The sequence below is a fragment of the Schistocerca gregaria genome, chromosome 3 (assembly GCF_023897955.1).
Source record: "Schistocerca gregaria isolate iqSchGreg1 chromosome 3, iqSchGreg1.2, whole genome shotgun sequence".
Taxonomy (NCBI): domain Eukaryota; kingdom Metazoa; phylum Arthropoda; class Insecta; order Orthoptera; family Acrididae; genus Schistocerca; species Schistocerca gregaria.
Window position 1 is genome coordinate 462,737,592 of NC_064922.1, and position 24,608 is coordinate 462,762,199.

Here is a 24,608-nt window from a genome sequence, read left to right on the forward strand (position 1 = left end):
ACTGCTTACAGCGCCACCTGGTGGCAGAAAGTGGAACTATTATTCTTTTCTTATGCTCCGTGAGAGCACCAATTAATGAACGTACTTACGATGTTTCAGCGTCTTGCACTATATACAGTTCACACTGCAGCACTCACAACGCTGCCTGTTTAATTATAAGCAACCAGTATTTTCGATTGGCAGAGTTTACAAGTCACCTTTTGTACGTTAAAGAAGTCTCATGAAAACTTTTTCAGATTTTAGTGAAAATAATTATAACAATAACTTCCTTCATTCGGCAGTTGTGAAACACCTGACAGCTTAAAATTATACTGGGGCGCAAAACTTAAAACAGAAAGTAACTGTTGTATAATATGTTAGTGGCAAGTAATATAGACTGACGAAGCTTGAACTACACATAGAAAGAACTTCTGCAGTACAATACAGAAAGTAACTGAAAAAAAATTCGCAATGAAACGAACAGAAATGACAGTTTCATTCAAGGGCCACGGTTATACTGAAGTCACCGCGATTTATGAAGGTTCCCTGGACATTATAATAGGCGTGGCATGGAATTTAGTAGGGTGTGTAATCACCACGGAAGGCAATGCACGCTCTGCAAAGTGCTACCATGCTGGCCACAAGGTTGGTTAGGAATTCTTTCGATAGGGCGTTCCACTCCTCCAGCAGCTCAGTTGATAACAGCTGCATGGTCAATGCTGCCTGCGGACATACTCCATTACATGCCACGCATACTCCATGGCATATAAGTCAGGGGAACACGCAAATCAGTCTATTCGCGAACATCGTCTCTTTCCAAGAGCTCCTCCACCTGCTCTCTTTGACGTGGTCGCGTACTGTCATCCATGAAACCAAAGTTAATGCCGAATGTACCCCTGGATGGACGCACATCGGGAAGGAGTGTAGTGTCAGAATAACGTTGACCGGTAACTATACTGTGTTCAAAAATTTAGAGGTCAGTACACCCATCCAACATTACGCCTCCCTACACCATAACACCTGCACCATCGAAACGATCCTGTTCAGCAATGTTCCTAGTTGAACTATATGCTCTCAATTGGCGAGAGGAGGGAACATGTATTAAAGGACTGAAATTAAACTAGATAGGTTGGGAAATTCTACAAAACTCATAACGAAGAAAAAACTGAAACAGTGAAATGAACTGGTGCAGTAAAAGAAGGCCTGAAAAAATACCACTATTACAACTTATTATAAAAGACAGGAAAATTTTTCGGCTGAAAATTTACTACTTGGTAGTTGTTCTGGGAGAAAAACTGAAGAAGATTGGAATAATTTCGTCTGACGAGTAGAAAAGAGCTCATTCTGAGCGAAAGAATTTAGTATGGGCACAAAGGAAAGTGTGGTACAGAAGGGCCCGAAGTGAAAAATAATAACTATAAGGGACGATCAAAAAGAATCCGTTTGAGGACCTTGCTGCAGGCACGTAGCATAACTCTGATATAAGGACAGACATACAAGTAACGAATTAGAGTGACACTGATGTCTTTCTGTCGTGCGTGATGTAAATGCTGAGCTGTGAACTACGATGCCGTTATTAGCAAATGCTTCCAAACAGGACCAATGTCCCATTACTCTTTTCTTGGCTATCGAAAGACGAACACCAGTAGGCGAATGAAGAATGTGTATGGGACATCACATCTGTCGAAAACCACAATTGTGGAATGGTGCGCCAAGTTCCGTGCTGGTCGCGATTCGACACAAGACGCTGATCGATCTAGGAGGCCACCCTATACTCCCGATCTCTCCCCATACGATTATCACGCCTTCAATCCCTTGAAAAAGGCCTTTAAGAGCAGATGATTCCTATCGGACGAAGATGTGAAAAACACAGTTACGGACTTTCCCAATAGCAGGACATATGTTTTACTAAACCGGTATCGTCAACATGGTGAGATGATTGCCTCAATGCTCACAGCGGTTTTCGTGTTTGGCTTACCGATTCTGGACTTTATGGCCTTGGAGTGGATAGTTTTTGTTCTCCCCTTATAATAAATATAAAATGTTTAATGCTATCCTAAAGTTAAAGATAACAAATTGTTTGCATCAGTGCTTACTACATCGCTGTAGCATAACATCTAAGAAATTGCGTTTCACAGAAATATGACATTTGAACACCATTCATCCAAAGATTTCAGAACTCCATGTGTCATGCAACTATAACAGTAACAAAGTGTCAGAACTTCCAGAAATTCATAATTTACAAAATATAAAATCGAATTATGCACACACCGTTATCAGTGTTTCACTAAACACTTCGATTGTGTACACATATATCCGATCTACGGCTATTCGAACAGGTAAATTGTTTTTTAAAAAAAAAGTTTTCTGTAGGTTGTTGGTTCTACCTGTGGATTCACAAACCAAGCTGGATTTGTTGTCGATAGCCGGAATGGACAGTCTGTGAAGTTAGTTAGATAGGTCCTCCGTTATTTAGTTAATTTCCTGTCCCGGATAATTTTTCACTATAAATCGTAATGGATGTGCGTCTTTGGCTGGCTTGAATGTCACTGGTAAGCCGCAAGCCCATACACTGCATAGACCTTCACACAAGCAACTGAAAAGTTCGTTTTATTAAACCTAGCTTATAAATCCTATAATTCTTTATCATTTTCAAGTTTCTTAATTGTCACGCTAGTTTATACTCTGAAAGTTAACAGTTAAATTTGAAAACCGATGTACGTAAACACACAGGACAGCTATAGATGATTCATTTGTTTCCGAAGTTCTGTGTTTTCTAGAATATCACGTGAACAAATATGACTGATCCACAAATAACCCCGTAAACTCACCGAGGTTGCATTGTACCCACAATCGTTACAGAGCAAGAAAAGAGCTTTTTGTGTTGGACTATGCGAAATGTTTATCTTTTACGGCAGTGTAGAATAATTTATGGAAAAGAACCATTATGTACACAGAGCACTGTGCGTTGATATCGATAATTTAGGTACTCTGGCCGTCTCTGAAAACAGAGAAGTACATTTCAATTAACTGTGCTAGAGCAACCACGGGGAGAGTGTGGAAAATTTCGTTCGCAGTACAAAAAATCAACGATCCGCGCAAACCACGAGCTTTGAATACCGCAGCAAACTTTGAAGAAGATTTTGCGACGATGGTGCATTTCCATTCTTTCCGTCTGCAGTTGGTGCAACAATTAATATCAAGAGATGACCGGCCCATTCAGTTTTGCATCACAGTGCAGGAAGCACTTGAGGATAAACATTTCGCTTCCAAGCTGATGTTCAGCGAAGAACCAACCATCCAATTTATCTGGAAAGGTTAATCACCATAATGTGGCACTGAAAATCCTCTTGAAATTCTGATGCATGAGCAAGACTCCCCGAAGGTTAATGTTTTCTGTGCAGTGTCACAGAGGAGGCTGTGATGGCAGTTTTTCTTCTATGAGAAGACTGTGACGGTTACGTGTTACTTTGATATGTTGCAGATGTGGTTTTTTCCACAGACGACTGCTGACACCGAGAATTTTATCTTCTAACAAGGTGTGCCTCCTCATTGGAGCAACGATGTTCGCCGGGGCCTGGAAGAAGAACTTCCACATCGTTGCATTGAGCGTTAAGATGAGGATTATGAATCTCTGTTCCCTTGGCGTCTCAGATCGGCTGACCTATCGTCTTGTGACTTTTTCTTAGGGCCTACATTAGGGACAGTGTTTATGTACGCCCACAGACAAGAACACTGGAACAGTTCACACAACGCATCAATGTTGCGGTGTTACCCACTGACGAGATGTTGCTGCATATGGTTTGGAAAGAACCTGATTAGCATTTTGACGTGTATAGTCTAACCAGAGGGGGAATCACAAGACATTTGTAGAGTGCAAAATGTAGACTTGGTGAATTTAGGTATCTATTCACGCATCTGTCAAACAGGGTATGACAAAAAAGGGTTCAGACAAGTGATGAGCTTTAATTATCTAAGTACTGCTATTATCAGTTATAAAAATTTAACCATGGAAGTGAAAACCAAGTGAGAAACGGGGTAAGGGTAGCTGGATGCCTGCAAGATACTGTATAAAACTAAACTCCTCCCGATCAGGCCATGAAGGCCCAACGGTACTGACCGGCTGCCGTGTCATCCTCAGATCATAAGCGTCACTAGATGCGGAGACGGAGGGGCATGTGGTCAGCACACCGCTCTCCCGGCCGTATGTCAGTTTCTGAGACCGGAGCCGCTATTTTTCAATCATGTAGTTCCTCAATTTGCCTCACAAGGGCTGAGTTCACCCCGCTTGCCAACAGCGCTCGGCAGACCGGATGGTCACCATCCAAGTGCTATCCCAGCCTGGTAGCGCTTAACTTCGGTGATCTGACGGAACTGGTGTTACCACAGCTGCAAGGAAAGATACTGTATAGGGATACAAATTTATGACAACTAAGGTGAAAATAAAAACATGCAAAACAAAGGTTCCTGTTTCGTCATTCTCAACTGAAACTAGAGAGAAAACGAAAAAGATAAAACAAAAGTTAATGCAGGTGAAATGAACGCACTAAGACAGATCCAAAGAGTAACCGCGTGCAACAAGAGAACGAATGTATTGATAAGGAAACCGATTGGAATACAAAATATAAATGAATGGATGAAGACACGGAAAATAAAACAGGAATCACCATGTAGAAACAATGGCTCCAACAAAATACGTTAAAACTGTAAACATGGACGACCGCATCGGAAACGACTTCCCGGATGACCACCTAAGAGTTGGGACAACAGCTGATGCAGCACATCCACGGAATGAGTCCAACAAACAGGAGAAACCTTAGTCAGCGGAAGAAGAAGAAGAAGGAAACTCTGAAAGCCGTAGATCGGGGCCGTCCGGTAGACTGGTATTTCTTGATTTACAAGGAGTACCACATTTACACTTATTATCGAAAGTTCTATCGTGTGGAGTATCAAGCGAAATTTGTGAATGTGTTGAGGATAGCGGGTCCTTTTGTGAAGATTTGCAAACGGTAGCGCCAATTTAGTGTTATAGAATTGTCGCATATAGTTGCCCACTGGCAAAAAAATATTTATTACTTCTGCGAGACAATCGTCTGCAGTTTTTGTATCTGTTTCTCAGCTCCTGGCCAGAGCGTCGGATGAATAACACCACCATTTACTTTTTTGTGAGAAGCTTCATCCAGTTGCACGAAAAGAACCATGTTGCCAGTGAGACAGTTCTTTCTTCGATGAGAATACTCTGTTCAGCATGAATGTGCGATGTGGAAAAGACGTAACTGGTTTTTTTGTATTTGTTTACATTGTCGATAAAGACAACAAGAAAACTACACACTGCCACAATTTAATTCTCCACAGTGACCTAACGTAAAATTTTATCTAGAAATAGCATTACTGTGAATGTACCTCAGAAACTTAATTTCTCCTCAGTTCAGTACGTTTTACACTCATATAGTTCAGAAACACTCTGTAGTGCAAAGACGTATAATCTGAAAAGAAACATCTTTTATATTTGTCTCTACACACAATTAATACAATTACATACCAGTACCTCATTAGATGACAGTAAATGGAAGAGTCAATGAGAAAGCGAAGCATTTGTTCTCTTATACACTAAACATTATTCTTCCTGCGTTAACAGACAACTAAAGCCTCTTAAAAGAAACCAATCTTCATTATTTTCTATAAAGTCTTTATATTTACTGAATGATGATCACCAAAGGTAAGTTATTGTTTTTAACACATCACAGTTGGCACTAACTGTGGCAATACAAATTTACGTTGCACATTGCTTTCAAGCTGCTGCCGCCATGTCAATAGCAGAGTACTGTTCACAGTTGTTTGTTGTTCTTAATTTCTGACGTGCCCACGCAACACGTTTTAAATAGTAAATATTACGGTACTTTCGTGTATAACACAGTGTCAGAAACGCATTTTCGGGTGTTTTTCTTGTCTTAAAGGCATATTTTATCCAGTAATACGACAAATCTGGCCTCTTTAATGTTACTTTTCTTTCTTACACGTTTAGTACAATTAAGAAGAAAAGCATCTGATACGAAAAGCCTGTTGTCGTAATCCGGTATTTTTCTTAATTACTAACTGACGAAACTGATGTCTTCTCCGAAATGCTGAGAACGTATATTGCTATGATGGGCCGGTTTCGTATCTTTCCTGTTCGCAGCGTTCAATTGGGGGCGCTGTTCGAGTTATGCTGATACCAAATCTAAAGGTAAGTAACAGAAATAAAATAACTACAGTAATCTTAACCAGACTAACAAAAATTCAAGTACATAAAAGAAAACAACCCCGAACAATTCCATTTACAAATGAAATGTGATTCCTTTACACTTTAAATTATAAACTGTATTACTGGTAAACTTATAAATCATGCAAGCTGCCATTTATCAAAACATTTCGACCAGAAGCTATTTTTTGCAATTGCTAACACGGCGGACGTCGGCTTCAAATTTGTGACATCGTGACAACTCCCCATATTATATCTCCATGGTTTAATGTCTTATTATTTATATCGCTACTTAGCATCGCCAGTCAACTACTGCCATATTTCGGCCAACGGCTACACTCTGTTGACCCAGCTTACTCTCACGAGGCACCATCCCCCCCCCCCCCCTAACGTCGTTCTGGCGTCAGGCACGTATTTTCATTAACTAAAAGAGAAAACTCGAATATTAGATCTGGTCCTACGAGTGAGGAGGAAAACCATAGCCTGTTAGTATGAAAAAAGGAAAAGGAAATAATCCTGTGTGTCAGACACTAGTCAAATAGTGGTCGCTCACAATAGGGAGGTCTTAGCAATTTATTTTGACGGAGAGTTATCGACAGGTGTTGAAGTAACTTCACGTGTGCCCCAGGGAGATGCCTTGAGACCCGTTCTGTTCATGTTTTATATTAAAGACATTACAGACAATAATTTCAGACTTTTTCTTGGATGGAACAGTCATCTATAAAGCAGTAGTATCTGACAAAAGCTGCACAAATATTCAGTTAGAACTTAATAAGATTTCAAAATGGTACAATGACTGGCGATTTGCTTGAAATGTTCATAGATGTAACCTCTTTATAAGTCACAAAACGAAAAAATGTAGTATCATGTACCTATGATATCAATGGGATATAAATGGAATTGATAAACTAATATAAATACCTATATGTAACTATTTGTAGGGATACGAAATGCAACGATCACATAGACTCAGTCGTAGTCGAAGCAACTGGCGGCATACGAGGAAAATTTAATCTATCTACAAAGGTGACTGCTTACAGAACAATTGTACAACCCAAGGGTGTTGGATCAGCACAAAACAGGACTAAGAGGGGGTATTGAAAGTACACAAAGCAGACCAACACAAACAGTCACAAATTTGTTTCATTCATGGTAGAGTGTCAGAGATACTGAAAACTATTAACTCACAGTGGCTTCAACGTAGACTACCCCGTGAAGCGTCAAATGAGAAATATAAAAATATACTACAGCCTCTTACGTTTTGTTCTTACAGGAATCGCGAAGTCAAAGTTAAACTAATTACAGCTCTCACAGAGGCAATTAAGAGATTATTCTTTCTGCACTCCAAACATCAATGGGATGAGTACATTGGGAAGTACCCTCTGCCATGCTTTTCACAGTGGTTTGAGGGTATATATGTAGATGTTGGTGTATACATTAATTTAAAAGTTTTAATAGAAATCAATAATGATTTTATCATTTATGTTCCGAGTTCAAAACTTAAGTCCATATTCAGTAATAGACTGGAAGCCAATGGTTCTCAACCTGAGGTAATTACCGCCTGAGAGGTAAATGAAATTTCCTATGGAGTGCAAACCGACAGAGATGAATTGTGTTTCAGTTACAAAACTGAATTACTATTAAAAATCGCTGCTATTATCACAATTTTGTAAGACTCTCTTAGTTATTACATAAGTTACAAGTAATTACTTTTTTAAAATAATAACACAAATGCGTGATGCTATGTGGTGGAGGTTACAGTTTGTGAAACAAATGTATTAACACAATTTTCCTCACATGTTCCATCCACTACACAAGTAATTTGTGTTTTGTAAGATGCATGTATGGCAGAAAAGGTGTGATATGCAGGGTGAACGTTAATAAAACCGACACACTGCAGGGACAGCTATACAAAACAAGTACCCTGCACGTTCGTCTGTCTAAAAGAGCCCATGACCAGATAAACACCCAAAAAGAGCTTGAAATGTTGTGTAATGTGGTTGGTGTCTGTGAGGATATCCTTTTCGTACAGCCATGCTGCCTCGACTGTTCCCATCAGCTTGGCAGTACACAAACACCATATTGGATTGTTCCCAACATGAATACCGAACCCTTCTGCTACTTACAGTATGTTGTGTCAGTCTCACAGCCGGCAACACACAAGAAACGCACGGTATGGGGTCAGAGGAACTTCCATTCGTCAGAGCCTTCCACCATGGCAAAAATACATTTCCATACACCTGTTCAGTGCACCTTTTTCTCCATTTCTAGTCAGGAATCCATCCCTTAGTTTGTCTGTGGTATTCATGTTCACACTGTGTACGTAGAAAATGCTAAATATCTCATGAAAATGTCTTCTCCAAGTTTCTACAAGGGAGCAAATATTGCTTCATTACTCACTTCAAAACAGATTAACGAATTAATTGAGAGCACAACAACTACTTAATGGCTGCTATAGCACTGTACACATATTATTGTTATTATCGTTGTTATTATTATTACTAAAAATATTAATGGCAGGGGCCAGTCAAAAAACATTGGCAGCCTAAATTCTTCCAACTTCTGGCAGTTTAGAAACAAGGAGACCAACAATCAAGTGATTTACAGACAGTGAGTATAGTGGATGCAATTCTACTTGATTGGTTTTAGATTAGGGTGCAGGGTGGAGATGTAGCAAGAGTTGCCAGAATGAGGAGTGGTGCAGAAGAAACATGTTTCACTGCAGATACTTAGCTTTCTTTTCTGAGATGGAATTTTTAATGTTCAGATGTGTGTGAATTCCTAAGGGACCAAACTACTGAGACCATCGGTCCCCAGACTTACACACTACTTAAACTAACTTCCACTAACTTATGCTAAGAACAACACCCGCACACCCATGCCCAACGGAGGACCCGAACCTCGGGCTGAAGGGAAGGGGACGTGCAATCCGTGAAATGGCGCCTTAAACCACGCGGTCACTCCGCAAGGGAATGGAATTGTTGGTAGCACCCAGTATCACAGGGAGATGCTTAATTATTTATTCTACCACACACACTACAGAAAACAACACTTGGGGAAAAAAACATGGCATCCAGGATTTATGGTTGTCAAAGTATACGTTTGCCTTGGAGAACAGTGAAACAAAAAGAATAGGGACTTGAATGATTTATGATTTGAAGTGACTAATAACAACCCGAATATTTAAAAAAAAATGTTTGCTAGAAATAGACACTGCCAATTGCCACATTGACTCATTACTTTCTTTAATAAAACGCCTACATAAGTTAAATGTTATTTATCCTTCACCGATTTAAAAATAAAAGTGTTCAAAGAAATTTCCTTTTCATCCTGAGTTTAGTTAAGTGCTAATGTTGGTGATGGTGATGACGGCACACTACGACAGTGATATTATTTCAAGGAAGCTCTAAGGCACAGTTGCTAATGCCTAAGTGCTGTGGTAGTGTTGATGTGATGTGAATAATACATTTTAATAATTATTTGTAAATAGTGAATAAAGAAATATGTGGTGTTTATCAAACAGTATTGCATAATTCGATTTCTTAAGGTGACAGAAAACCCTTCTATCCAGTGCTACACACTTTAATACAATTACATAGTTTACTTTGTTAATGTACAAAGCGTGATGCTACAGACATTCATAAATTAAATACATGTGTTGGCCTGTATAGTGTTGCAAGTGATTTCTGTGACAACTTTTCAACCATCTACTTCTAGACAATTGTCAATTATGTATGATTCCAGTGGCTGTTCACCAACCAGGCAGTCAAACGGTATTACGTCTATTTGACAAATTGTGCACACTTCACTGCATTCATTTACTTATTTTGAAGTCAGTTTCCATGCTTTACACTAATTGTTCATTATCTTCGACTCTTGCTGCATTTTGTAAAATATTTTCTGTTAAGTGACCTCTACATATACACACATAAAACAGTGTCATACAGCTTCAGTCGTTGCCTCCCAAGACACTTATTATGTACGTTATGAAACGTAGCGAATTTATCTTGCTAACGTTGCACGCTGATTTGCCCTCTGAAAACGTCTCCCTGTTAATAATAATATGCCAAGTTCTGACGGACTTTACATAACTGGTTCCCCATAGAAAGAACATCCTGTTCACCAACATGTACCGCTGAGTAAACAAAAAATTATTGCCAGATTCAACCATGCAAATCATAATCAGGTATCAAAAATGTCAATCCAGTATAGTTAACATAGGTAATACGATGTTGTCCTATTGCTTGGGGACAGATAAAGACATCGGTTTAGGATGATTATCACTATAATTTATTACCCAGTTTTTGCCGCTGTTGTATAATCTACTAATCAGTTAGGATACACTGTTATCCTGTTTTTTTGCGGACAGATAGGATGTTTTGGATATATCTGTTACCCAGTTAGTACACCCTTTTGCCTTATCTCTATAATTTATTACCCGATACGGTGGTCCATTGTGTTACGATAAAAATGGCGGAAAGCCAAAGGGTCACCAAGATGGAGAACACGTAAAGTGTCGCAAAATCCTGCATTCAAGGCCACCATAAAGGATTTTTCCCTAGCTCTATGACATCACAATGGACATAACCTGGTGTAGAACAGTGGGAATTTTAAAAAGAAATGATCTATTGATTTAAACATTTAGGAACGCTTTTTAGTCCCCCCAGACATGTATGATGTATTATTTAATTATTGGTCTATGATTTTTTATTATTATTGTTATGTGATACAACAGGGGAAGGATGTCTAAGGACACCTATGTGGTGTCCAGGGTGATTTATTATTAGTACTATTACAGATTAACTTTTTAACAAGGATAAATACACTGATCAGTCAGAACATTATGACCATCTACGTAACTTCCGGTATATCCACCTTCGGCGTGGATAACCGCAGCAGTGCACGATGGCATGGAAGTAGTGAGGCCTTGGTAGGTCGCTGGGGGATATGGCACCACATCTGCACACATAAGTTACCCAATTCCCGTAAATTCCGGGGAGGGGGCTATGAGCTCTGAGGCCACATTCGATCACACCTCATATATGTTCGACTGGCTTCATATCTGGCTACTTGAGGGGCCAGCACACCAGTTGTAATTAATCACTGAGACCCTTGACCCACTCAATCACACTCCTGGGCTTGTGACATGGAGCAAAATCTTGTTGGAAAACGCCACGTCCGTCAATAAACATGATCGTCATAAAGGGGTTTACGTGGTCTGCAACCAGTGTACGATACCCCTTGGCCAACATGGTGTCATGCACGAACTTCACTGGACCCATGCATGCCCACATGACTGTTCCCCCGAGCATAATAGAGCCGCTGCCAGCTTGTCTCCATCCCGCAGTGAAGGTGTCAAGAAGCTATTCCCCTGAATGACAATGGATTACTGCCCTCTCATTGGTATGATGAAGAGGCTATCGGGATTAATCACAGCGTGAGTGTCAGAGCGCCAGCCTGCACTGCCGATGGTCATACGCCCATTTCAGTTGTAGTTGCTGATGTAGTGGTGTTAACATTGGCATATGCATGGTTCACTGGCTGCAGAGGCCCATCATGAGGAGTGCTCAGTGACTGTGTCTTCACACACACTTGTATTGTGACCAGCAATAAAGTCTAATATTAGTTACACCACAATTCGCCCCCTGTCCTGTTTCACCAGTCTGTTCAGCCTACGATATCTGACATCTGTAACACTGGTGGCCACCTAACCCCACGACATCTGGACATGATTTCACCTGGTCTGTCTACACGTTGAAGACACCCACCATAGCATTCCTCGAACACCTGACAAATCGAGCAGTTTCTTAAATGCTCGTGCTTAACCTCTGAGCCATCACAACTGCCCTCAGTCAAACTCAGATAGATCGCCCACCTTCCCCATTCCACACATGGACAGCACACTCACTGATACTACATGCGCCAAGCGTGTGTCTGACTAGCTGTTATTCCTTGCCAGGTGACACTGTTATCACCTTGATTGGTTTATAGCGATGGTAGGTCGGTGGTTATGACGTTGTGGCTGATCAGTGTAAGATGGTGTATCTATACAAGCTGTTTGTGGGAGAGTCTTCTTTTAACAAAGCATATCCTTGCTAAGCAGTTTACAATGTGGAGATATTGGGTTTCACTTTTTTAAAACAAAGTTTACTTCTGATGTGTACCTTTTACACTGTGGATGCGTTGGGGCTCATTTTTTAAACAAAGACCACTCCTGCTACCTAATAATTACACTGTAGATGTGTAAAGTTATTTTTTAAACAAATTACACTACTAGTTGCTGCTTCTAAGTTTGACACTTACTACTGTTGCCACCCCATAGACTTACTTGTATCAATATTTAGTATTTATCACTGACAACAGGAGGGACACTAGAGTGGTCATGCATTATGTGACTAAGCACCCACAGCTCATTAAGATAGTTGCTGGCCTGTCTTCTAATTCAGCACACTCAGCTGGCTGCAACCCTATCCCATGCAGCGCCTGCACCAGTGGGTTTTGGCTAGGTGTAGTATACACTGCCTGCCACTTAGACTGTGCTTATGCACGAACTTGCTCCTCTCTTCATTGCTTGTGGTGGACTGCAGGATCTACACTGTGTATGCACTATCTGCTCAAAAACTGCTGGTCGCCTACTAGTAGACATTAATACGGAGTGTCTCTACCAGTCCAAAATTATGCCACATGTAAAAAGAAAATCTTGAGTGGCAGTATCAAAAAATGTTTTTTTATAAACAACTCCACTACTTACATTTTGTTCCGAAGCTGAAACCAAGTCTCGGTGGTTAACAAATTGTAGGATGGAGCCTCCAGCATTCAGCCAAGGACTGATTAAACCATCAAATGGTAGCTTGCTGAAAGGAAGTACTGCAGGAACTAGAGTATAATGGTTCACGGATTACCTCTATGATCAAGGCAACTGCACAGAGAACCAGCTGAAAAGATGCAGACGTGTGGCAAATGTTATGTAGCTTATTTTTCTAGTCCCCTTTTACCTGTTCGTATATATTAACATGCAGCTCCAACTTGTCACTGAATATGTAGATTGCTATCACAATGAGAAAATAAACTGTTAGGACTGCACACAAAATTCACAGCCACACAAGATTCCCTACGGCAGCTTCATAAAGACGATGCACACATGCAAGTTGCCAAGTGACGAATAAAAAAATGACTCTAAATGAACACTGATACTTCGACAATGATGGATACTGCATAACAAAACCAAGTCCAATTACTAAACTTATTCATCCTACAGTTGCTAACCTAAAAAACATGTGTAACAAAAAATGGCTCTGAGCACTATGGGACTTAACATCTATGGTCATCAGTCCCCTAGAATTTAGAACTACTTAAACCTAACCAACCTAAGGACAACACACAACACCCAGCCATCACGAGGCAGAGAAAATCCCTGACCCCGCCGGGAATCGAACCCGGGAACCCGGGCGCTGGAACGCTACCGCACGACCACGAGTTGCGGGCAATGTGTAACAGAAGTATGGTGCATACAAATTAGGAGTCATTGTTACCAATATAGTAATAAAGCAGTTCTGGCTTGATGCATGTCCTGGTGCTGATTTAAGCTGAGTGGGTCCCATAAATAGATTCCGATACATTCCGGCTAGGTTATATTTACATGTCAGAATAGTTCAAATGGCTCTGAGCACTATGGGACTTATCATCTGAGGTCATGATGAACTCATTAAACCTAACTAACCTAAGGGTATCACACACCTCCATGCACGAGGAAGGATTTGAACCTGCGACAGTAGCAGTCGCGTGGTTCCGGACTGCAGCGCCTAGAACCGCTCGGTCACGGCGGCCGGCTATATTTACATGTCTGTGAACCTTCTGGACATTCTAATCTCGCAAATTGATCTGGACATTGCAATGTTATAGCAAAATTGTAACAAATTACTCCACGTACCGACACGTTGCAGCTAAAGTGTACCGAATTACCCCATACATCAGCATTTTTATACAAACCTGTAATAAATTATTCAAATATATAGTAGTGTCATAGCAAAAAAGCGCCAGTATGTTACAGCAAAATGTAAGAAATTGCCACAGCAGAGCTGTAGCAAACTGCTCCATACATCACCATGTTGAAGCGTGTATGCAAAATTAATAAAGATTTTGTACAGGAATGTGAGTTTTCTTATTCATTGCCCTATCAGGTGTAGGCTGCCTTCTTTAGTACCTAACTGTGATTCAGATTCACCAACCAACACCAGTATCCCGTCCGCCCCTGGTAGCTGAGTGATCGGTGCGACGGAATGTCATATTTAACGGCGCGGGTTCGATTCCCGGTTGGGTCGGAGATTTTCTCCGCTCCGGGACTGGGTGTTGTGTTGTCGTTATCATCATCATTTCATCCCCATCGCCATGCAAGTCGAAGAAGTGACGTCAACTCGAAAGACTTGCACCAGGCGAACAGTCTAGCCGATGGGGCCCTAGCCACACGGAATTAATTTCCATTTTACCAGTATCCAGAAAGCATGTGCAGGAACACTCCTTCCTCCAAATATCCAAGGAAACGTCCATCGACACAGCACTAGCTGTCAAAGCAAGTATTTACATGCACTCAAATGCATGGAATTTAGCGTAGGTGTAGTGCATTAAATGTTAATGTCTGCAATTTAGATGCATTGTAGATTGTACCACACATTAAAGAAATCAAAATTTTATCAGAATATGTAAAGATTTCTTGGATGATATTATAAAACACACACGGTGCTACGGCTTATCTAATTTGCAGCTGAAAGTGCACTTATCGAAGTGAATAGTTTGATCTTTGTAGCAAAGTAAAACAATGTTCTTTCCATATCTATCTTTAATACAATCTTTATTGCTCATTCTTACAAAATCCCACTCCCTGACTACTACCTATGCTCTGACAATATCTCCAGCTGAGCAAAGGAGATAGATATTTTTCTTTATCGTATGTTGAGATCAAAGAATATTTATCAGTTGTGGCTGTCGAGGCTTCCTACATATAGGCACTATAAAGGTCTGAGATCATCGCACTTTTGGCCACATGGTTATAATGTCATTTCTGGTTGCACTCTCTAAATTTAGAAGGCTGATGTTTGCTGTGCCTTTGTTCCAAATAGTTAAAAAATCATTACACATTTTATGTGTAAGCAAAATACTCCTATATGAAAAAAAACGTTTCATCATTGTTTTAGTGTCTACTTTAATAAATGTGCTACGCTAAGTTCCTTCTGCATAGAAGGTTTGGGTGAAGAGTGACTGTGTGCACACAAAACATGCAAAGGCGCTTACTGAAATAAACAAGTATGACTGAAGATCTCTGATTATGAATAAAACAACTGAATCCTGTATCTGGAATAAAACTTGTGCGTATTATTTACCAAAATTTGCCTAAGATTTCAAGTATATAACGTACACATAGCACTATTGTTATAGCTTAATTGTCTAATAATAGTAAAAAATACGCATATCTCATATATTGACATTACTAATATAGGCTACAAGTTAAACATTACTAATTGTCGACGATCTTAGCTTTATCTTTGTACCACGTATTACAGAAATTTAAAAAAATTATCAGAATTTGTACGGATTTCTTGGATTTTCTTGGATAATATTACAAAACACACACGGTGCTACGGCTGATCCAATTTGCAGCTGAAAGTGCACTTATCGAAGCGAATAGTTTGATCTTTGTAGCAAAGTAAAACAATGTTACTTCCGTGTCTAAACTGGATTATTTGCCATAAATCGTCTTAGTTTGGCTAAGACCGCTTTCAGAGTCCAGCCACACATTATGGCGACCTTTATGGTTAATTTCACAGTGAAGACTACATGACACTTCCCCAGTACATCACCATTTTACAGAAAAACTATGACAAATTCCCACATGCACTGTTCACCCAAGTCGCTTCATTTCTGATGTTAGTGGAGAGCGATTTGTCATATACAAGTTGACACTTTCAGCTATGATTTAATTGTTTTCTGAAGTCTGTAACATTCTTTCTAAGTACCAATGAGCTATTACTCATACGCATTTGGACTATCCCATATTGCAGTGGACTTCTTTACCGATGATTCTGAACACTGTAGCATTGATCTCAAATGTCTTAAGACTATTGCTCTGGAGTGGACAAAAAAGTGTTGATGGATGGTGCTTTTTAACCCTGTAGAAGGCTGGCCACGTGTATTAAACGCTTACAATCAGTGATATTGTGCTATCTCCACTGACACTTTCCATCACCTATCTGACATTTCTCCTGTCCCCTGTGTAAAGTCAGGAAAATCTAAAGTTTTGTTGTGGAATACTACGACGTGTGCAAATTAAGATTGTGTCGCTGTATGATGACTCTACATAGAAATGGTAAATGCATGGTTCTTGGTCTGAATATGCTAGTGTTTCGTTGTAGAATACTATGAGCTTTGCGAATTGCAGTTGTGTCGCTGTGTGAGGCCTATACACAGCAACAGTAAATGAATCTCTAAAAAAACGTGGAGTCATTACTGTTGTTCTAAGCAAAACTAGTGATCATAAAGCAGTTGGTGTAAAAGAATTCTGCTACATTGGCAGCAAAATAACCCAAGATGGACGAAGCAAGGAGGACATAAAAAGTAGATTAACACAGACAAAGAGGTCATTCCTGACCAAGAGAAGTCTACTGGATCAAACATAGGCTTTAATTTCAGAAAGAAATTTCTGGGATTGTAAGTTTGGATCACAGCACTGAATTGCAGTGAACCATGGACATTGGTAAAACCAGAACAAAAGAGAATCGAAACATTTGAGATGTGCTACTATACAAGAATGTTGAAAATCAGGTGACCTGATAAGACTTGGTGAAGAAAGAAAGATGTGGACAGCATTGATCAGAAGAAGGGACAAGATGATAGGACATCTGTTAAGGCATCAGGGAACAATAACTTCCATGGTACTGGAGAGAACCATAGGGTGTAAAATCTGTAGGAGAAGGCAGAGATTAGAGTACATCCAATAAGTAATTGAGTATGTAGGGGGCAAGAGAGGAAGAGATTAGCACAGGAGAGGAACTCATGGAATGCTGCATCAAACCAGAAGACTGACAACTTGAAACGTCCCCTTTTGAAAAATTAATGAATTACTGTGCTGATAAACCTCTTACATTACTTGATTTTCAAACAGCTGAGCAGAACTGAACGTACTCAGACATTTCGCTCTTTACCTATTCTGATCAACACTAAACTGACACATAATATTTTTAGCGCAACGCAATCTGACTTTGAAAAATCCCTACAAAAGAATGGCCCTGACTAACAATAACCTATACCTTTCATGAATCACTTACCTCACAAAAATCTTCGGTACTCGAACTGCTACTATACAGCGAGCGACACTACTGCCAGCTAAATAAAAGATTCTAACTACTGAAGGCACTAACTACTGATAGGCATACTTAGCAAATGAAAGATTTTGATAGAGAACAAGCAATGTATTTACCTTGATAGTGTTCAAAAGTCATAATATATATAGCAGTTCATGACATCCAGTCTTACAAATTTACTGTCTCTGATGGACACACGTCCAGATCATCCGCTCTCAAAACTCCGCCATCTCTCTCCCCACATCCACCACTGCTGGCGGCTCACCTCCAACTGCGCAACACTACGCGCTGTTCACATCTAACTGCCCAACACTACAATAGCGACTGTTCCAACAATGCCACCCAGCCACAGACTGTACACAGCACAGCCAGTGATTTTCATACAGAGCGCTACGTGGCGTTGCCAATATAAAAACCTAAACAGCCCACTTACAAACTCAAAAGAAAAAGATGGAGAGAGAGAGAGAAAGAGAATAAGTGGCCGAGTAGCAGTGCTCCATACATAATAAACTGGGCAGGGTTTACTTCGATTCTTGTAAGGGAAAGCCATTCAACAGTACGCGTTTTTTAAATGTGCTACGTAGTTCATAACATGGATCTGTGACCCAAAACTCCACACATTTTTTGTAACGAGTGCACCTTCTGAGGGGCACTTCGATAGTGAGTCAATGACTCCTGTATGGGAGAGACACATATGAATAACAGAGTGACCCGATGTAAGCACTTACTTTTTTATTATTTTATTTCCATTTCGTCCAACGTAGGCCCAGCAAGCCCAGGGGGCTAATCTTTGTGGATTTAGTCACTACATATGTGACTGCATGACAAAATTCTATTTTTTTACTTCGAGCTGAACTACTCATATGAGCCAAAATAAAATAACGTATCGTCCCACGTATTTGCAGTTGCAATAATAGACGATGCAGGGTTCTACATCTACATCTACATTTATACTCCGCAAGCCACCCAACGGTGTGTGGCGGAGGGCACTTTACGTGCCACTGTCATTACCTCTCTTTCCTGTTCCAGTCTCGTATGGTTCGCAGGAAGAAAGACTGTCTGAAAGCCTCCGTGCGCGCTCTAATCTCTCTAATTTTACATTCGTGATCTCCTCGGGAGGTATAAGTAGGGGGAAGCAATATATTCGATACCTCATCCAGAAACGCACCCTCTCGAAACCTGGCGAGCAAGCTACACCGCGATGCAGGGCGCCTCTCTTGCAGAGTTTGCCACTTGAGTTTGTTAAACATCTCCGTAACGCTATCATGGTTACCAAATAACCCTGTGACGAAACGCGCCACTCTTCTTTGGATCTTCTCTATCTCCTCCGTCAACCCGATCTGGTACGGATCCCACACTGATGAACAATACTCAAGTATAGGTCGAACGAGTGTTTTGTAAGCTACCTCCTTTGTTGATGGACTACATTTTCTAAGGACTCTCCCAATGAATCTCAACCTGGTACCCGCCTTACCAACAATTAATTTTATATGATCATTCCACTTCAAATCGTTCCGCACGCATACTCCCAGATATTTTACAGAAGTAACTGCTACCAGTGTTTGTTCCGCTATCATATAATCATACAATAAAGGATCCTTCTTTCTATGTATTCGCAATACATTACATTTGTCTATGTTAAGGGTCAGTTGCCACTCCCTGCTCCAAGATCCTATCTGCTGCAGATCTTCCTGCATTTCGCTACAATTTTCTAATGCTGCAACTTCTCTGTATACTACAGCATCATCCGCGAAAAGCCGCATGGAACTTCCGACACTATCTACTAGCAATGCTCCCATAACACTCCCCTGTGGCACACCAGAGGTTACTTTAACGTCTGTAGACGTCTCTCCATTGATAACAACATGCTGTGTTCTGTTTGCTAAAAACTCTTCAATCCAGCCACACAGCTGGTCTGATATTCCGTAGGCTCTTACTTTATTTATCAGGCGACAGTGCGGAACCGTATCGAACGCCTTCCGGAAGTCAAGAAAAATAGCATCTACCTGGGAGCCTGTATCTAATATTTTTTGGGTCTCATGAACAAATAAAGCGAGTTGGGTCTCACACGATCGCTGTTTCCGTAATCCATGTTTATTCCTACAGAGTAGATTCTGGGTTTCCAAAAACGACATGATACTCGAGCAAAAAACATGTTCTAAAATTGTACAACAGATCGACGTCAGAGATATAGGTCTATAGTTTTGCGCATCTGCTCGACGACCCTTCTTGAAGACTGGGCTACCTGTGCTCTTTTCCAATCATTTGGAACCTTCCGTTCCTCTAGAGACTTGCGGTACACGGCTGTTAGAAGGGGGGCAAGTTCTTTCGCGTACTCTGTGTAGAATCGAATTGGTATCCCGTCAGGTCCAGTGGACTTTCCTCTGTTGAGTGATTCCAGTTGTTTTTCTATTCATTGGACACTTATTTCGATGTCAGCCATTTTTTCGTTTGTGCGAGGATTTAGAGAAGGAACTGCAGTGCAGTCTTCCTCTGTGAAACAGCTTTGGAAAAAGGAATTTAGTATTTCAGCTTTACGCGTGTCATCCTCTGTTTCAATGCCATCATCATCCCGGAGTGTCTGGATATGCTGTTTCGAGCCACTTACTGATTTAACGTAAGACCAGAACTTCCTAGGATTTTCTGTCAAGTCGGTACATAGAATTTTACTTTCGAATTCACTGAACGCTTCACGCATAGCCATCCCTTCTGTTTGTCTGAGAGGTTTTGGCTGCGTTTAAACTTGGAGTGAAGCTCTGCTGATTGCTTACTGAAAAGATAATCTTTCTTCAATTTCAGACTATCATAATAAACTTATTTCTCCTTTTTTTACGGTCATATTTCATTCCCACATAAGAAGACATCTTTTTCCCAATGGTTTCTTTATAAAATAATAACACATAAATAACTTCCACTCGAAGGCGCCACTTCAAAACTTAGAAAAAAAATACTCTGCCACTCCACGCACGATCTTTCTACTCCAGTCTGATCCTGGTATACAGTTACATATATTATCCATCTCAGAAGCTACCAGTAATAATTTATGGATGGACCAAGCAGTGTATTTCTTATATACGTTACCACAAATTGCTGTGCAAGAGCGATTCCCGATAGCGCCACATTTTCTTTAGACGTAAGACTACACATCATGACTGTAGACGTAGACCAAATTTCAGATTGACAATATATAAAAAAACAACTCTTCAGAATCCTTAAAACAATTTATTTCATTGTAACTTATTTGCTTAAATACATTGCAACTGCCGGCTGATAGTCTTCTTTATAGATGTCTCTTCTTTATTTGTGTGATTCTGGTCCAGTTGCGATCTTCCTAGATGTGAAGACAGTTAGTTTTCATACTGACCACTAGACACCGCCACTTCTGCAGCTCCCCATGAGTTGTTTTCCCAAATAACCGTGAAACATATCACAACATTTACATTTCACACTCGTCATCTTACTAATAACATTCCCTCTTCTCATGTACCTCACGCGATGCGTATGACACCTGGCGCGACCAGCTTATAGTATAGGATTTTCAACCTGAAACAATGCTCTGGAAAACCTCGGAACGTTACACATTACTCCCTCAGCACTTTTTTAGTTCTAACTGTTGCAAAATTTGTGTCATAGGAATTCTTGCTCGACTGTGCATTTATCATTATTATTATTATTATTATTACAGCGGTTCCGGTTACACGTAAGTCTACACATGAAGATTTTCTTACAAGTGTTTTTGAAGTACAGCAGCTGTACAGAACTCAGAATATTGAGTATTTGTGTCCATTTAGCTTCAATTTTTCTGTTTTATCGGTCAACTTTTGTCATGCACCTCTGTTTCGTGTTTATATATCTGTAATAGGAAATATTGCGTGGCTGTGAATTTTGCATGTAATTTTAGCGATTTATTTTTTCGTGATGATATAGCGGTCTACATAGCCAAAACAGAATGGGACTAAAACAGTTTGCCGGACGTTGGGACCGAGCGGTTCCAGGTGCTTCGGTCCGGAACCACGCTGCTGCTAACGTCGCAGGTTCGAATCGTGTCTAGGGCGTGGATGTGTGTGGGGTCCTTAGGTTAGTTAGAGTCTCATAGTGCTTAAAGCCATTTGAACCATTTTGAACTAAAACAGTTTCGTGCCTCATGGAATGGCACTGTCGTATCGTGACAGGACTGCAAGAGGATCGCCATATTATAATGCCGAGATATCCCTGTTAACATCATCTTATTGTCTGGAAACATGATAAGCTGTAAAGAATACTACTTTATTCTATAAGTTAAATGTTCTCTCTTTTGAGTGGCAATCCCCTTGGCCAAGTTTACACACACTTCTAACTACTACTATGAATCGATACGGAATCCTTATTATTTTATTTCTTCATAAGATAATGGATAACGAACAAAGGACTGGCAGCAGAAAGAGCAGTACACGTTGGGCCCAAAATATCACTACAGCACAAACAGTATGAACTCTGTTGAACAGAAAAGTCGTAACTCAACATGATGTTGGACGATAAGCTATGCAGGCAGGTAAAAAGGAACCAGAAAAAAATATCAGGCACATACCGTTTGCCACATGATTAAATCTTTTCAGCTACGCTGCACAGTTGTCGTGATCAGAGGGGTAATCCTTGAACTATGACATTCTTATTCTTGCACTACCTCTTCTCAGCAAGTTACCATGTAATGGTTTTGTCAGACCTTAGCTGCAATCTGCAGCTCTAACTTATAATTCGATAACCAAAGAGACTTTGTTCCATCTTTAAAACGAAATATAAGTAATGAATTTTTTAAATTTAATTACATGTAAATAATTAAATCTAAGAGCAGGCAGAATGTAGTTTATAATATTTTCTCTCTACCAATTTTCTGGAAAGTTTGCTTCAGAACCAGTCACCTTTTGTGTATTCTTATTGCCCCAGTAGGCAAGTTATAAAACACTGCTAAACTCAATACAACAACTATTATTAAGCTGGTGATAATTTACACCAGACAGACGTGACTGACACAGATTACAATGGGGCATCTTGTAAATACTGTTTGTAGGTGTGTAATTGACTTAGACAGTCATCAACACCATCCATTCTCTAGTTACCGATCGTAGCTTCCAGTCTGGTAACACTGCATTCTGAGGCATAACTGAGAGTGAAGTCGCGATCATATGATCGGAAGTGGCTCTACCTTTCATCCGTAAACTGCATAAAAAGCTGATCAGCGTTCTTCGGTAGCAGAAAGTGTCAACTTCGCATACTCCAATGTATCAAACTTCCCTCAGATTAGATAGAGAAGAAGACGAAACCAGCTGACGAATGCTTCTATTTTTGTTTTTACTGGGATACCTGGAAAATGTTGTTGCTGACATTGATAACATATATTCCACAAAACAAGGCACACTCCTTAGTAAGAAGAATTGAATGTGCTTATGCCCATTTTAGAATCTTTTTGTGATAACATTTTGATGGTTAAAATCTGTGATCAAGTGAACTGCCATGAACAGTTAAGAAGGGATGACCTGTACAGTCAAAGAAGGAAACGTGTGGTGCTTTTAACAGTTCTCTTCTTGGTAAATTCTCTAAATTCATCTCTGCAAGACACGACATCAAGGTGGAACTACTACTTTTTCCTACATGGGAACAACAATATGATAACAAGAGGAGCATCGAAGAATATCTCTAAGGATGCACCAGAATCCATTTAAGTGAAAACGGCTGATGTTTAAACCGATTTACTAACAGATGAGCCTCCCACGATACCGCAGCATCTCCATGTAGACTTCTGCTATGTTATGGTCTATGATATAACAAAGATTTTGCCGACATTTTTAACAAAATGCAGATGTGTGATTATCTGACATTGAACCACGATTTTCTGTAAGAGGAAACTACCAAACAATGATAACACTGTTGGAGTAGACTGTTTAAGATGGATAAGGTTCAGTTGCAGAATAAAGATATACAGTAACTTTATAAGTTCAAGTGTCAAAGAAATCAGTAACCATCTTTTCTGATTTTATAAAGATGTCTGATATGCAACTACAAGAAACCTTTAGGTTTTCCTTCGCTAATGAACATGGTATTAGCAGACTCGAACCTAAGATTTATAACAACAGAATGGATGGTCTGTTTAAACCTGTGGAAGACTGTGTAATTTTATTAAATGCCAAATACTAGTGTTTAAATTTACTTCACTCTACTTTGTGCCAGTCGCTAATGTCTGGTAAAAACTAGCAGATAGCTTACAGAACAGTTACTGTACTGTGTTTAACAGCTCCAATTTGTTTACTCTCTACTTTGTGCCAGTCGCTAATGTCTGGTAAAAACTAGCAGATAGCTTACAGAACAGTTACTGCACTGTGTTTAACAGCTCCAATTTGTTTACTGGGGCAGAAAGAATACACAAAGGTTAACGGGTGTCCAAGAAAATCTTTGAGGCAATCAAGACTAAGAAAAGATTATAAACTATGTTTTGCCTACCTATAGCTTTTATTAGTTACCTGTAAAGTATGAGGATACTGTAAATACAGACCCGAACAAAGATTGGGGTACATATCACACAAAAATATTAAGTTAAATCTGGGGAAAGTTATTTTGTAGATCCAGGATGTTGCACTCCACAACACCATTCAATATAGAGTTTTCTGAATTAGGACTGGTTTCCAAAATACCATTATTCTGCAGATCTTAACACATGAACAATTTATCAAAGACACTTACACCATTTTCTGTTAAGGACAATATCCTTTAAGTGTAGATAATGTGATATATGCATGCAAAAGAGAACTAAATAGTGGAGATCAAAGTTAAAAATGAAAGCTGGAGTACTGGGAAACAACAATTGTCATGAAAGAAGCCACGGAAGAAGAATAGTAAATGAGATTCGAAAAAAAGCCAACCATTGCAGATGTTCAAGCAGGGCTTACGTTGCTTTAAACATTGGACATGGAAAACTATGGACATGACTGGGAAATACACGATTCAAGCATTTACTGTGAGTATTCAGAGAAAGTGAAGTTTTCGAGAACATTTACTATATT

The 24,608-nt window shown here is 39.9% G+C and overlaps 1 protein-coding gene across 1 annotated transcript in view; it reads left to right on the forward strand.

The window, feature by feature from the left end:
* Window positions 1-24,608, forward strand: part of LOC126353898 (translation initiation factor IF-2-like) — a 278,434-nt gene that overhangs the window by 189,692 nt on the left and 64,134 nt on the right. The window lies entirely within an intron of this gene.